Raw genomic sequence first — 15856 nt, 5'->3', positions numbered from 1 at the left:
GAAATGACCCCGGAAGTGATTTGGGAGTGACCCCGGAAGTCAACATTGGGGCGGTCTTCACATCGATTTGGCTACAGATTTATATTTCATCGGCCCTCACCCGCCAAATGGAAGACTTCCGCTGCAAATGGAAGCCGTGGTGTGCGAAGGCTCCTGGAGGAGGCGAGCAGTGACAAGGGCCCACCGTCCCTTCACCCAAGACGCTTATTGGAAGACTGACCCATCTCACGACGGAGACACTGGTGGCTCCGACAAGAGAAATCCATGCACAGCCTTTAAATTTCTTCCTTGAAAACTTATTTTACAGTTTTGGCTTTCAATTAAGTGACTCAACTGCCTTCCCCACAACTTGGGCAAGAATCTTTTTCCTTCTCAACAGAATCGACCCAGGGGCCGTTTCAGGTCAACTTTCATGAGCAGCATGGACCCCGCAAGTGAAGGAGAAGAGGAAAATAGGATGGTTAAGCACTGCAAAATGAAGGAGACTGAGGCTGCGGGGAAGAGGACCCAGAAAGAGGCTCAGACACATGAGAACACAATGTGTTCTCCAGGATTTGAAGGATGGAGATGAAAAAGGGGCCAGGCTCTTTTTTAATACCCTCAGAGAACCGAACCAACACTAACAGGAGCCAGCTTTAAAGTCACTGCAAGGAAGAATTTTGACCATAACTATGGAGCCACAAATAATAGCATATGCCAGTGGTGGCAAACTTATGGCATGTGTGCTGTTTGTCTTTTAAGAAAAAAGATGTTAATGTATGAGTTGTTTTTTTCTAAACTAAAATCTCAGTATTCAGATTTAATTGCATTGTTGGCACTTTGTGATAAATAAGTGGGTTTTGGGTTGTAGTTTGGGCATTGTCTCTAAAAAGTTACCATCACTGGCGTAGGCTTTCCCAGGACTGGCTGAATTTCCCCCTGGAGAGGGAACCATTTCAGTAGAATCAGTATCAGAAAGGGAATTTAAGTCTAGTGAGAGTTTGTACACAAATGCTACAGATGGATACTTCGCTCTGTTTTCTTCATAAGATATGTAGTAGGCACACTCTTGCAAAAAAAAAAAAAAAAAAGTTCCTTCTGCTGGCTTTTATGCCATTAGTTGTTGGCCTCATTCAAATCCACTATAACTACAGGAAAATCTAACCTGCATGATGATCAATGGTTGAGGACACAGAAGATAATAGTCATTTGCTTCCAGGCTAGGGGCTTGTTCTGGCTACATTTTTCTGTTAGCATGACGTTATATTTACCAAAACTAATCAGAAGGGCCGGGGATTTAGCTCAGTGGTTCTGCCACCTGCTGTGCAAGCACAAGGACCTGAGTTTGATCCCCGGAACAAAAAAAACAAACAGAACTGTTTTTTATGTGGCTAAAAATGCATGTTTTCATGAAAATAAGGAAGAATTTTCTAATTTAAATTTCTGAAACATCTCTAGATAGCAATAGATAAAAGCCACAAAGTTAAGAATATCCTTATATGTCCTATTTACAATTTCCCTTTCTTAGAACAATTCTGACAGAAAATGTGTTGAGAGCCTCAAAAGTCAACTGTATTGCCAGATGTGGTAACACATGCCTGTAATCCCAAGACTTGGGAGGCTGAGGCAGGAGGATTGCCGCGAGTTCAAGGCCAGCCTGAACTACATAGCAAAGCCTGTCAAAAAAAAAAAATCATCTGTATTGTATATAATAGCATGAACAAGATTTTTTTAAGTGGCACAACAAAAATGAAAATAAAATGAAGCATGCAAAAGGCTTTCTGAACTCCAGTGTAGAAGAAAGCATCCCAAAGGAGAGTGCTTGAGGAGTCACATTATACTCTAGATCGCAGGTAAAGGTATGAATAAGAAAGGAATGTGGCAAAAATGAAAGCATAAAAACATGTCACATAGAAATGTAGATGCCAGGGGCTGATCAGACCCTCAGATACCTGGGGGGGGGGGGGAGTGGTGACACAGAATAAAAGAAGACAGAGACAAAATTCAAGGTGTAGGGCCAGGGATTTAGCTCAGTGGTACCGCACCTACCTGGCAAGCACAAGGTCCTGAGTTCGATTCTCAGTGCTGGAAAAAAAAAAATCAAGGTATAAGAGGATCCGGAGGAAGCTGCCTCTAGTGCACAGGCTTGACAATCTCCATGGTTGACTCATTTTTATTAGCCAGCAAGAAGTGCAGGGAGAGGGATAGTATACTTTTCCTGGAGCAGTAACTACAGTAAGAATGGGGCAATAAAAACATGAGGAACAGGGCTGGGGATTTAGCTCAGTGGTTCCAGCACCTGCCTTGCAAGCACAAGGTCCCGAGTTCGATCCCCCTTACCAAGGGAAAAAAAAAAGAGGAACAAGTTAAGTCTTACAAAGGGAACAAGTTAAAGGGGATTAGTTTCTTCCTCATACCTGGATTCCTGCATATTTTTTTTTTTGCATTGTTCTCAGCAAATGTTATCTTGCCTTAGAAGTCCTATGACTGCAAGCTTTCCCCATACATCAGGGAACCATGCAGCCTTCCACATACTTCCCTATTCCTAAAGCAGGTCACACCAGCCTCAAAACTGTGGAACCTAAGTCACTAACCTGGTCCCCAACATTTTCCTCACATAGCTTGGTCCCTAACATATAGATACAAGCATCCAACTCTACATTCCCTAAAATATGTGTACTGGGATCCTATCCCAGACTTAAACTTGAGGAAAGACTGTCCTCCAAGGCAAGGCATCAGTTGTTTTTCCCCCCTTTGGTACCCTGACCTATGCTGTAAAGCACAGGCTCTCCTACTGAAGAGAGTCTGTATGAAGAAAGAGCCACTGGAATAAGGAAGACCACAAGGGAAGGGAGACCATGTGGAGTCATTGGTCAGCATCTTGGTTCTAGTAAAACAGTGGTTTTAAGCCACTAAATTTTGGATTGGTTACACAACCATAGATAGCTTAAAACACCAATATTGATAATTTGCATCTTCTGCCTTTCTTTCACGGCCAGACTTGTTAGAGACTACAAAGTTTATTTTGTGGTTAGAAAACAAACTGTGAAATTCAGTATTTAAAAATTTTTTGAGCTGTGTTATCCAGAATATAGCCTGTATGTAAACGTTGCATAAGCACTGGTAAAGAATGTGTATTCTCAAGTGGTTGAGCACTGTCAATATTGATGAGGTTAAAGTGGTTGATAATTTTGTTCAGCTCTTCCATATTATTACTGATCTTTATTCACTGTTACTATCAATGATTGAAATAAGAATGTTAATTCAAGTATATGTGTGGGACTGTGTGATTCAAAAGTTAATTACTCCCCTAGATTCTGTTGTAAATTTGATGGTTGGAGTGTGTTTGCCTCGGGACAATGGACAATCAGTAATAGGGCGAGGTTACTCAGCCATCTGTTTGCCCTAAATCCAAATGTCCCGGGGCCCAGTATCTATAGGACAATCTGTAAACAGGGTGGTCGTAACTGTCAGTCAGGATGTCTGCTGAACATCAGCATGTGACAATGAGCCACTAACCTTTGTTCTTTTTTTTTTTTTCCTGTGAATCCACATGTTAAACCCCCCCTTAACCCCCTATAAAACAACCTCGGACTCTGAGCCAGGTGCCTCTCTGAGCTATTTTGCTTCGGGAGTGCCATCTGGCCAGACTAATAAAGGTCTGTTTTCCAACATGGCCGGTGTGTTCCTTCCCGGGTGGTCCTCGCTGTAGCTAGCTCCTTGGAGCGTTTGGTAAGGCCTTGGTCTTACATTCTGAAGGCACCGCTGGGATCCTCGGGTGTGCTCCACTTCAGCTCCTTGGAGCATTTGGTAAGGCCCTTGGCCTTGCATTCTGGAGGCACCGCTGGGATCCCTCGGTGTGCTTCACTATAGTCAGCTCCTTGGAGCGTTTGGTAAGGCCCTCGGTCTTACATATGCATTTGGTTTATTTGTCAGGCTTTCACATTTCAAAATTTTGGGGGCATATAGATATCTTGGTTGTATGATACAGTTCTAACATCTTCTTAAAGAACTGATTGTTTTATTGTTATGGATTATTTTTTCTCTCTCATAAAACCCCTTTCTTGGACTCAAATTCATCTCTTATTATAGCCACTGCAGCCTTCTTAGCTTACTGTTTGTATGATATATTTTTATCCATTTTTCTATTTTCAACTTGTCCATTTTTTAAATTTTATGTGATTTCCTTGTAGGCATCAATCAAGGTTTGTTATTTTAATCCAATCTGTTTAATTAGTATGCTTAGTCCATTTATATTCATAGTAACATGGATACTGTTGAATTCAGTTCTGTCATTTTGCTATTCATTTTCAATTTTTTCCATTAATTTTATGTTCCTGTTATTGCTTCCTGCTTTCTTTTGAATTAATGTTTTTAGTGTTACATTTTAATTACTTTGTTAAGCCTTAAGGCATATCTCTTTGTATTCTTTTAGCAGTGTTTATAGAAATTACCATATTCATTCTTAACTAGTTACAGTCCATTAGAGTTAAAATTGTGATATTTTCCATAAAACACAAGAGACTTGCAATAGTACAGTTGCACATACCACCTCAAGTCCTTTGTTCTGTTGGCACATACATTATATCTACATACATTATTTATTTTTGCTTTAGTCATATGTGATAAGAGTTCTCTGCTGGATAAGATGGCTCTGGCAGCCCCACATCCTAAATGGCTCTCCCCGGCAGATAATAAATCACTCAGGGAAACAATAACCTAACTTTCCTGCCATGAAGCTCTGCCCCTTATAGTCCTTCCCACCACCAAGAAATTCAATCTTGCCAGTGGATTTAAACCTCACCTCTGGCTGCAGGCAGACATCTACCTCCACTACGTCCTGTGTCCACTCCCCCCACCCCGCCCCTTGCCCCTTGCCCCTTGCCCCTTGCCCATATAAGAGGTCCCCTAGCCAGCCCCTGGCCTCCGCTCTCGCCATTGTTTGAAACAGCCCAGCACCCTATCCCCTAATAAAGGCCTAGCCTCAGATGTTCGTGTTTTCTGCTCATTCTCATCCTCTCAATATGTATATCAAAGATTTGAAAAGAAAAATATATATTGATTTTTATATCCACCTACATTTTAATATTTGCAGTACTTCTCATTCCTTCCCTTTTGAGATGGATTATATTTTAAAATAACCAGCACGAGTTCATCACATTTCTACATGTTCATGCTGCTTCTCCTGTTGAGAAGGCAAGTCTCTTCTCCCACCCCATGAATCAAGGCTGGTCTTGTAACTTGTTTTTTTTTTGGTTCCAGTGTAAGACCGCTGGCCTTACCAAACCCTCCGAGGAGCTGACTACAGCGAAGAACACCCGGGAAGGAACACACCGGACAAGTTGGAAAGTAAAACAGAGCTTTATTAGTCTGGCCAGACGGCACTCCCAAAGCAAAGTAGCTTAGAGAGGCAACTGGCTCAGAGTCCGAGGCTGTTTTTATAGGGGGCTGAGGGGGAAGTTAACATATAGAATTAAAGAAAAGGGGACAAGGTTAGTGGTCGACTGTCACGTATTGATGGTCAGCAGACATTTGCAGCTTGTTCTATAGATTGTGGTGTCCAGAACATCAGTTCCAGGCAAACAAGGAGTTGAGTAGTTTACTTTGGGACTTTAGGTCTGTTACAGATTTTTATCTAGTGTCCCAAAACTAACAAGCATCTTTATCCATTAACTCACATTTAATCACAATGGGGCTGGAGAAAAGGAACAAAGGTTATGCAGTCCCACACCGGGGATCAAACTCGGATCCTTGTGCTTGCGTAGGAGGAGGCGGCGAAACCACTGAGCTAAAGCCCCTGCCCTTCTTTTAACTTGTTTTGATGAACAACACATGGCAAAGTGGTGCCGTACCAATTCTGAGACTATGTCCTAGGAAGCCATTTCCTTCCACTTTTATCTTCTAGAATCCAGTAGGCAAATGCATAAGATTAGGCTAGATTACTGAATGGTTTAAAAGACTTGGAGGGAAACAGGCCTGTCCCAGCCATTTGAGCTGCCAGAGCTGAACCGCCAGATGTGTGACTGAAGCTATCTTGGAACTCCTAGCTCTTTCCACTCTCCAGTGAGTGACCCTGGACAGTAAGACATAGAGCAGAAGAATCATCCAGTGAAGTCTGGCTAGGCTACAGAAGAGGGAGAAATAATAACTGACTATTCTTTTAAATTACTAAATTGCCCACATGGTGGTGCATACCTGTAATCCTAGCACTGGGGAGGGTGAGGCAGGAGGATCCCCATGAGTTCAAAGCCAGCCTGAACTACATTATGAGACCCTGTCTCAATCCCCCCCCCCAAAAACACTAAATTTACTACACCACAAAGGATAACTCAAAACACTACAGATTACGGTTTCCACCTGGTGAATCATCTTTCTTCCTGAAGAGTCTCTTTTCACTTTTTTTTTTGCAGTACCAGGGATTTGACTCAGGACCATGCATTTGCCAGGCAGGTGTGGTGCCACTGAACTAAATCCCTGGCCCTCTTTTCACATGTCTTAGGGTGGAGTCTGTTGGCAATGGATTTCCTGGTTTTATTTATTATTCTACTTCCAGTTTTGAAGAATACTTCTTGATTCAGTTTTGTTTTCCAACACTGTAAACCCATTGACCTTTTATGTTTTGTTTCTGATAAGTCAGCTATCAATTTAATCGTTTTTGCCAAACATAACATATCACTTTCCTCTGGTTGCCTTTAAAACTTTTTCCCTTACTGGATTAGTTTGACTATAATGAATCTAGATATAATTATCTTTGTGATTAACCTATTTAGCATTCACTGAGCTTCGTAGATCACTGTCTTTTTTGTAAATTTGGGATATTTTCAGCCATTATTGCATCAATGCCTTAATGCATTTTTGCATTATCCTATAAAATAATGCCTCAGATTCTCTTCTAGGACCCTAATTGTATGTGCATAAGACCCCCTTGTTATTGATAGTAACTGAGTCTCCTCATTCCATTTCTTTCTCGTCATTTTTTTTTTTCTCTTTGCTGTACCGGGGATCCAAGTCATGACCACGACGCCACTGAGCTAAATCCCTGGCCCTTTTCTTTCTGGTCTTTAGACTGGATAATCCCACGTGGTCTGTCTTCAAGTTAACTGATGAAATTTGCAGTTCACAAACTGACGATAAGCCTATTTCGTGAATTTTTAATTTCACATACTATTTAGTCCTTGGGATTTCTCTCTTTATTTTCTCTTGAACGTATTTATAGAAGCTACTTTAAATTTTTTTCTGCTAATCCTAACAACAGGGTCATCTCACAAATATTTTTAATACATGTCTTTTTCTCTTATGATTCTCATTTTTCTCTTTGCATTCTGATGAAATTTAATTGTATCCTGGGCATTTACAAGATTACAAGATTGCATTGTCATTCTCTAAAGGACATTCTGCTTCCTGAGTCATGCAGGTCAATTACTGGTAGATTCTTTTGATCATGTGAAGTTTGGTATTGTTCATTTTCAGTATGAGTCAAATTTGGTTTCAAGAAAGAGAAAAGCAAGCAACTGTGAGGCTAGACTTGGCTTGTGGGTCACAGTTTGCTGAGACTTGCACTAAAGTATCCACTAATGTTCATGTTCACAATGAGGTTTGGCTGGGGTGTACACATACGTCATATGCACAAACATAAGTACAATTTTAAATATACATAATCACACTGTGGTGAATTTTGTGTCCAAAAAGAGATCTACAAACATAACAACTACTGCTAACACCTCACACCTCAGTTGTTATCTTAGTCATCAACTCTGCCTTTCTTTTCCTGACCACTTCAGCACAAAGTCAGTAGATGCCAATGTCACGAGGAATTTTGCTGTTCTATGTGGGAGAAAGCTGCCCATACCAGGTTAATTGAGATCAGCTACTGTGAACTGATGTATGTTTATTTAGTTATAATTGCCATTCTAATAACTCTGCATACTAAGTCTCAAATTATATTCCCATAGGTTCCACTTAAAAACATGTGCTTTCATTAAAAAAAGAAAAGAGAAGGAAGGAAGGAAGGAAGGAAGGAAGGAAGGAAGGAAGGAAGGAAGGAAGGAAGGATACCTCCACAGCCAGTCCAATAATTCAAACTGTATCCCTGAGTGGACCATTAAGACAAATTAAAAACAATGTAACTCATTCAAACTTAGATTTAAGATAAGCTAGTGCGGGAGAGAGAACAAGTGTAGGAACATGGGAGTGGAACAAAGTGAGGCTACTCCTATAGGTCAGAAAGTATAAACTCGGAGGCCTGAGCCGCCCTTCAGGACCGTGCTCTCGTTGCCCTAATCCTCAGTTTGGCTGCAGAGACTGGACTATGCGCCTGGCTGGCGAAGGCACCGCAGCGGAGCCGGAGGAACGGAAGAACGGCGGTTGAGAGGCGGACCCTCGTTGGAGGAGGCGGTCATGGGGCGTGACCTTCCCGCTGTATCTGCTCCCCATTGCCTTCGCTCAGGTTCTGCCCCTCTGCTCTGCTTCCTGTCCGCCGAGTAAGCAGCTTTCCCTTCCACCGTGTTGTTTCTGTCTTGGGGCCAGCTGCCCATGGACTGAAATCTGTGAAACCATAAGCCAAAATAAATATTTCCTCCTCTGATTTGTTTTTCCCAGGTATTTGCTCACAGAGATGGAAAAAGCTGGCTGGTACAAAGGTGGTGTTAGCTTTTAATGGAAAAAAAAAAAAAAATCTGTACAGCAAAGTAATTCGGACCACAGAGGCCTTGGGGTTTGAGGATTATTTTCCTTTTGGCTATTTACATATTGATTTTATAATCCTTTCCTTTTAGCTGATGAGAGAAACTACAGAATATTTACAACCACAGGTGCTTTGTTAACTGATCAGGTTGTACCAAAAGCCTCAAGCATTGCATCTCAAACTGGGAGGGTGGTGCATTCTGAAAAGGGGTCTTGGGGAGTGACCAGGACACTTTTCTTTTGTTGCCAGGACTAAGGGTGCTACTGACATTTCACAATCAGGCTCAGCGATATATATAATATATTTTGCAACTCATAAGAGGATCCGAGTCACAGTACCAATACAGTTGGGTCAGCAAACATTTATGTAAACAAGTTACTTGGTCTATTCCCCTCCTTAACCACAACTGGTTTCCTATAGTTTTGTCTAAAAGAATAAGGGATTTCATGCAATTTGTTTTATTACCCATTTAAATGTAAAGCTTCATTGTTTTACGTTTGTCAGGAAGTAAATGTGTTTAAGATAGCCAAGAAACCATAAAAGCATGAGCAGTTTAGGAGCCTTAGGATGACTCACAGCTTGTACTTTTTACTTAAAGATTTTAGATCCACCTGACATGGCAATAAAATCCTCAGATATTTCAATGGAAATCTCAACCTCTGACTGCAAACAAAAAGTTTGGGTTTTTGAGGTAGCCTCAATCATTCTTTCTCTCTTCTGCAGAAGTTGCAAGAGAGCTTGGCCCAAAACAGTTTAAATCCTATGACACAATTTTCAGCTTTGTTTTTCTTTAAAATAAGTATATATAAAATAATGTGCAAATACACAGTATGGCTCTGGTGTTAATTTTCAATCCTTGCTTTCTAGTGCTATGGTAATCTGTAAGTGTAACAGATCTGCTGAGATATGCTGTAAAATACACATCAGATTTCAAAGTAGGCTGGCGTGGTGGCACATGCTTGTAATTGCAGCACTCAGAAGGTTGAGGCAGGAGGATTACCTTGAGTTGGAAGCTAGCCTGAACTACACAGCGAGACTCTATCTGAAAAAAATAAGCAAACAAACAAAAACCCCAAATATTTCAGATTTCTTATGGACTAAAAAATATAAACTATCTCATTAATGTTTTATATTGATTACACATTGAAATGATAACTTTTGAATATACTGGATTAAATAAAATATTATTAAAATTAAGTTCACCTGTTTTGTTGTCACTTTTTTTTTTTTTTGGTACCGGGGATCAAACTCCTGACCTTGCGCTTTCAAAGGCAGGCGGTGGAACCACTGAGCTAAATCCCCGGCTTGTTGTCACTTTTAAAACACAACTTCTAGAACATTTAAATTATATATGCAGTTGATGACTGTATTTCTATTGGACAGCATTGGTCTAGGGAATCAGTAAAAATAAGCCAGTGTCAGGTAATGCTTGGGGTCTCCATTTCACCACTTGGGTGTGGCATCACCATTGATCCTCTGACGAATTCCACTTCTTGTTCCATGTGGACTTAGGTAGGAATGAGCTTTTGTATTAATTCCAGAGACTCTTCTTTTTCCTGCAGTGATTGCTTGGTGTCCAGGACTGAATACAGACTTCACAATGGTCCTGCTGTTTCTAGATTGAAACACTGAGGATCAGGAGGTTTGCCTCGTCTAGCCGTCAGCAGGATGGCATGTTATCCTCCTCAGCCCTCTGTGTTTCTTGGAGACACTTGGATCTCCCAGCACAGTCTGAGCAGTTTCGAGAGGCCCTGCTTTCTTCAGTGAGAAGAGGAAAGTTTCGGGGTGAGCACTGTCTGCAAACAGCTCCTTGGTGACGAGGCCATTGGTGGCCAAGACTTTGTGCTTCTTCAGTCATCTATAGTGGCTGTCACTGCCTGAGATTTTTGTTTAATTATTTAAACAACATAAACAACAATTTTATGCATTTCTCATTTGCTTGTTTAAAATCCCTAAAAAGCCTTAACCTTGGCCCCAGTGCTCCGGATGAGGAATCTGAGACTCGGAAAAGCCGAGTCTGTCTCAGGTCATGCCATTGGACTTCTGCTTCCTAGCGCAGTACTCTGGACTGCATTCCCCGCCTTTGCTGTTTTCCTGGGAAAGAAGTAGCTCTGAAAGCTAAATGGACAAAGCCAGGCAGTCTGCACTGTGGAAAGTGACGTGTACAGGCCACACCCCCAGATTTGCTCTGCACTTGTCTCAAGGCACCAAATATTTGACTTCTGTGCAAATAGTGCCAAGGTAAATTAGGCGGAACCAGAAACAGGAACTGGTATGTACACCTATGCAGCAGTAGCAATTTCAGATGTTTGAGTTTCATTATCTGTGCGATAGAACATGGACTGTTTGTCTGGGCTGGACAAACAGTCCATCCTGGCAGACGAAGTGGCCCGAGTATGACTCACTCCCAGCAGCACTCTCGCCTCCACAGGACTTCCACTCTGGGGAGAGATGTACTCTGCCGGGCACGCCCTGGCTTTTGGACCAGGATATTCACTTAAGCTTCAGTCATACAATCCCTTTCCTTCAAGCCTGGTAGCTTTCTATATTTCCCCTCTCCCCCTCCCCTCTCCCCCTCCCCTCTCCCCCTCCCCTCCCCTCCCCCTCCCCCTCTCCCTCTCCCTGTCCCTCTCCTCCTACTGGGGATCAAACTCGGATCCTTGCGCTTGCGCAGCAAGTGGTGAAACCACTGAGCTAAATCCCCGGCCCTAGCTTTCTATATTTCTATTCCAAGTTCTCAGGCTTGGTTTCCAAAGGTCTTCCTAATTGACCCGTCTCAGTCACCCAACCTCGTCCTGCATCGCTCCAGCAGAACCCTTTCGCTGTAGGGAAATGGGGCTTCCTACTGTCCTGTACACAACACTTTCTGCTGTGCCTTTTCCTAAGCTATTTTCTTCATTTGCCCTCTCCTCTCTATTTTTTAGACTCTAACTCCTGTGTATTCATGAAAGCCTAGCTCAAATTTTACCACCCATCCTCGCTTTCCTCTTTAACTCTTCAATGTATAGGACTTGGAGCAAAACACATTTCAGCACTGACCGGGTGGCAGGATAGTCCTCCCCCCATGCCCCCAATTTTACTCATGAGGTAACTGGCGATAGCAAGACACCTGTTTATCTTCTAGCAGCTCCCCTCTGAAGGTTATGATGAGAATGTAGAGTTACCTGTCATCCTCAGGACAGAGCCAACGTGTGAGGGTGAGCCGTCTCCTAGACACTGGTACAAAAGCCAAAACTCTGGGAGGAGGGCAGGAAGACAGAAGACCTCAGGATACCCACAGGAAACAACACTGCAGGTTAGCCTGACAGAGAAATGTGTTTCTTGTCACTTTCTCTCTTTATTATGACCAATTGTAGTGTTTTTTATTTTTACTAAGACTACTAGGATTTACTTACAACTCTTCAGTTACCCTTAAAGACAGTGGAATCTGATCTCTTTGGGCTAATATTATAAATTTCCCCCACGTGCTTCCACGCATGTGCTTGCTGTCACTCAGCAGATCTGAAGGAGGCCCCCACAGATGTCTGGAATTCCCCCCGACACACACACACACACACACACACACACACACACACACACACACAGAGCTCTTCCCTTGCCTATACTCTGCTCTGTGAATTCTACTTGTTGGCTACCCCAACTTTACAGCCCGCCTCTGGTTCAGGGCGACTTCCTGTTGCTTCCGTCCCTGGCTGTGACCTGCGGACTCCGAGTGAGTGGGACACGGATCGCACCCATCTCCCCCGCTGGGCTTCATCCAGGGACCCTGCTCCTCCGGCTCACTGTCCAGCGTCTGAACACTATCCCGTATGTATTCCGTCTGCTTCAGATGTTTAATGGGGGAGGGTAAATCTGTTCGAGGTCCTCAGCAACCCTTCCGCAGACTGTTCCTCTGCTGATGGCCGGGAGGTTCTCCTGGGACTCCAGGGCTGAACCTCCCTAGGCTCCTGGATGGCACCAAGGCCAACTCGCAAGGGCTCTGTGATGCTCTCTCCCGCTTGTTTCAGGTGCATCCGCTCACTTTCTGTCGCGCTCAGATCTAGAATGTCCCAGAGGCCTCTTGTGTTCTGGGCGGGGCTTTTAAAGAGGATTGGACCCCGGGGAGACACAGCCCTCGGGCTACTGGAGGCGGGGTCTGGTGGGTAGGGCCGGGCCGCTGGGGCGTGGCCTGACCGGTGCTTCTCACTCCCACTTCTTCCCTTCTCTGGAGCTCGACCCCAAGCCTGAGCAGCTTTAGACCCCAAGCCTGAGCAGCTTTCCTCCCCGAGCCCCTGTGCTGCGCTGCTTATGCCCTGGAGCTGGAGCACAGACTGTAACCTCGAGCCAAAGCGAACCTCGCCTCGGTTACTTTACAAGTGTTAGGTATTGTGTGCCTTGTGTGCCTTCGAGGACAAGGCAACAAAGACACCTTCTCGCTCAGACTTCCAATTCCCTGAGGTCTGCAACCCTCCCTATCCTATATTTCTATGTCCTCACCACCCTACATAGACACATTTACTTTTGACTATGACCCAGCCTTTATCCAGGAAAAATCCCACTTGAGGTGTTAACAAATGACACACTTGGGATAAGAGTTTAGATTAAGTAGCATATGCCTATAATCTCAGCACATAGGAGGCTGAGGTAGGAGGAGCCACTGCAAGTTTGAAGCCCACTTGGGCTACATGGTGAGTTCAAGGCCACACTAGACTACACAGCAGGACCTTGTCTCAAAAAAACAAAAAACAAGAGTTTAGGTTAAGCAACAGTGTCTCATCTTCAAATGTTATGAGCAAAAATGAATGATGAGTCATCCACTGGATTAGCATCTGCTGCTAGGAAGAACTACCACTGCCACCTCATGATGCTCAGTGGAGAAATGATTTCTCAGTATCCACCGGACCGTTTACTATCTCTTTAAGGCAAAAATTTTTGAAAGAATGCAGCCAAATCAAAACCTACTAAACTCTACAGATTGAGCAGCCCGTTCTTCAGCCCTAACACAGAAGGACCTCTAAGGCCGACTCAGTGTAGACATCAGCACAGTAATAATCAATCAGGTCACTTTGCTGTTTCGCTTTTTCCACTCATCAGTCTTCTCCAGTTCTATTCTAAATGGAAGTAGGAAACATTAAAAGTACTTTTCACGTGCTTTAATATTCTGGTAGTGCAGGAAAAAAGCACAGTGGGACTTCCCTACCCTCCACTGAAGAGCATTCTTGTTCAACACCAGGGGCATGTGGGCTGTTCCCAGTGTTGGGGCTGCCACCGCTGAGGGGAGCACATTCCACACCTTTCTCCTGGTGTTTCCTCAGGTGCTGTTTACATCTGGGGTCTTGGCTTGGCCTAACAGTGTGACAGACTGATAGCATGTGAGGAGCCAGTTCATCCAACAGTCACTTGTCAGGTACCTGGCCCACTGCAGACATCCCATGTCCTGGTGTGACAGCAGTGGACATGACAACACGCCCTGTGCTGTGGGGCTTGCATCTGCGTTAGGGTGCAAGCTGTCAGTTGGGTAAACAAATGCAAGGCAGGCGGTGAGTGCTCTGAAAGCAATCAAATGGGTGTGGGCCCTGCTCCTGGGAAGCACTCCTGTTATGCAGGGTGTCTGGGGAAGGGCTCTGCCATGTGACGTGCCACTGTCCCCTGTCGTAGAGACTTGGCGACATGGGGACACTAAGGCAAGAAGACTGCTTGGAGAATTACTCGAAGTTTTGGGAAAGTTGTAAGTGTGAAGGCACAGAGGCAGGTGTGGCTTGGTGAATCTGAACTAACAGAGCCAGGGCAGCTTGCCAGGAAGTGGCTAAGGGATGAGAGTGGTCAGACTAAATGAGACAGTGTGGTCCACAAGAAAGTCACTGCATTCAGGGGCAAAGGGAAGCCCCAGGAAGGCTTTGGTCGAGGAGACACAAGATCAAATTCACATTTAAAAATATCCCTGGCTGGAACCGGGACAACAGATACTGGGCAGGTGGGGGTGGAAGCAGAGCAATGTTTAGACCCCGAGCTGGGAGGTGGCTTTGGCTTCCTCACGGGCACTGCAGGGAAGGCAAGCATCGCGGATTTCAGGTGCTTATACTGAGGGAAAGTCGGGCTGAAAAAGAAAAGAGTGCAAGCTGTATAATTCCATTCGTGTCAAATTTTAGAAAATGCAAACCAATCTAGAGTGACAGAGGGTTCCGCAGTCAGGGGAGCGGGAGAGGTTACAGAGAAGCAGGAGGACTCCTCAGAGTCTCAGAGGTGTGACGGTGTGTCCAGGGTTGTCGGATTGCACACTTTAAACGTGCAGTGTGCTGTGGGCCATCACGTCTCAATACAGCTGTGGAATGAACGCATTTCGGACCGGGGTGAGAGGAACGAAGTTGGACTGGTCAGTAAGTTCTGCGCTTGGACCCCCGGGCCAGAGCCATTAAAGTGTCTTTCCTATTGATCTCTGAGGTCAGGAGGGCTGGACGGTAGGGTTTGAGAGAAAACGCAGTGTGGTTTCCAGCCTACGCAGTAAGTTAGAGATGCCTGCCAGTCACGCCCAAGCCTGCGACACACCCACGCACACTAGACGCGCAGGACGGCGGAGCCCGCGTGCCCTGGCCTCAGAGCTGGGCCAGGGGACGGCTCGGCCAGCACCGTCCGTCCCCTTCTGGGCGCAGCACTGCGGACCGCGTGTTTTCGCTGGCTTTGGGAGTCGGGTCAGTGTGAGAAGCCAGGTGGAAGGCTTGCTGCTGAGGGTAAGAATAACCAGACACAGGCGCGGGGGAACCCTGGCCACAGACAAATGCCACCTGCCTCGGCTAAATAATGATAACGATAATGATAATGGTAGGTCCGACTTACGGGCAACTCAGCTTCATGATGGCTTAAGCCAGATGTTCTCTCCTAGTCAGAGAAAAGCAGATGCGCTTGCTGCTGGACGGCAGCTCCGCAGTGCGGCAGAGAGACGCGGCTGGAGGCTCAGTGCCCGCCCCGCCCCGCAGGCCGCGTCCTCCCGGGCCGCGTGGGAAGCTCCGCCGCCCGCCTGACACCCGTCCCTCGCCCCGAGCCGGGGTCTCCGCCGAGGCAGGGCTGGGGCGCCGTCGGCCTCGCTCGTCCGTCCGTCCGCCGCCCGGCCCGCGGAGCCAGCGAGTCCCGCGAGGAAGCTCGGCCGGGTGCGGCGGCGTCGGGCGGGCGGGCGGGGCGACGCGCGCGGTCGTCATGGCAGCGGGGGCGGGGCGTCGC

The 15856-nt window shown here is 45.2% G+C and overlaps 2 long non-coding RNA genes across 5 annotated transcripts; one reads left to right on the top strand and one right to left on the bottom strand.

The window, feature by feature from the left end:
• Window positions 1–8495: 8495 nt before the first annotated feature.
• Window positions 8496–15803, bottom strand: LOC101716483 (uncharacterized). Of its 4 annotated transcripts, none has more exons than XR_015450726.1 (5): window positions 15476–15803; window positions 11827–14738; window positions 9866–10539; window positions 9663–9704; window positions 8496–8523 (listed from the first exon to the last, which is right to left on the bottom strand). It is a non-coding gene; the product is annotated as an uncharacterized LOC101716483 (long non-coding RNA). The 4 variants fall into 4 exon arrangements; XR_015450727.1 differs by lacking the exon at window positions 9663–9704 and having other exon boundaries at window positions 11827–11963; window positions 12362–14738; XR_015450725.1 differs by lacking the exon at window positions 9663–9704.
• LOC147828473 (uncharacterized) lies at window positions 11302–12461 on the top strand. The gene is made up of 3 exons (XR_015450728.1): window positions 11302–11749; window positions 11840–11957; window positions 12327–12461. It is a non-coding gene; the product is annotated as an uncharacterized LOC147828473 (long non-coding RNA).
• Window positions 15804–15856: the final 53 nt, after the last annotated feature.

This window comes from Heterocephalus glaber, unplaced genomic scaffold (genome assembly GCF_053883595.1).
Source record: "Heterocephalus glaber isolate CG9 unplaced genomic scaffold, H.glaber_assembly_v1.0 deba00001067, whole genome shotgun sequence".
NCBI lineage: Eukaryota > Metazoa > Chordata > Mammalia > Rodentia > Bathyergidae > Heterocephalus > Heterocephalus glaber.
This window is presented reverse-complemented; position numbering and strand designations above follow the sequence as displayed.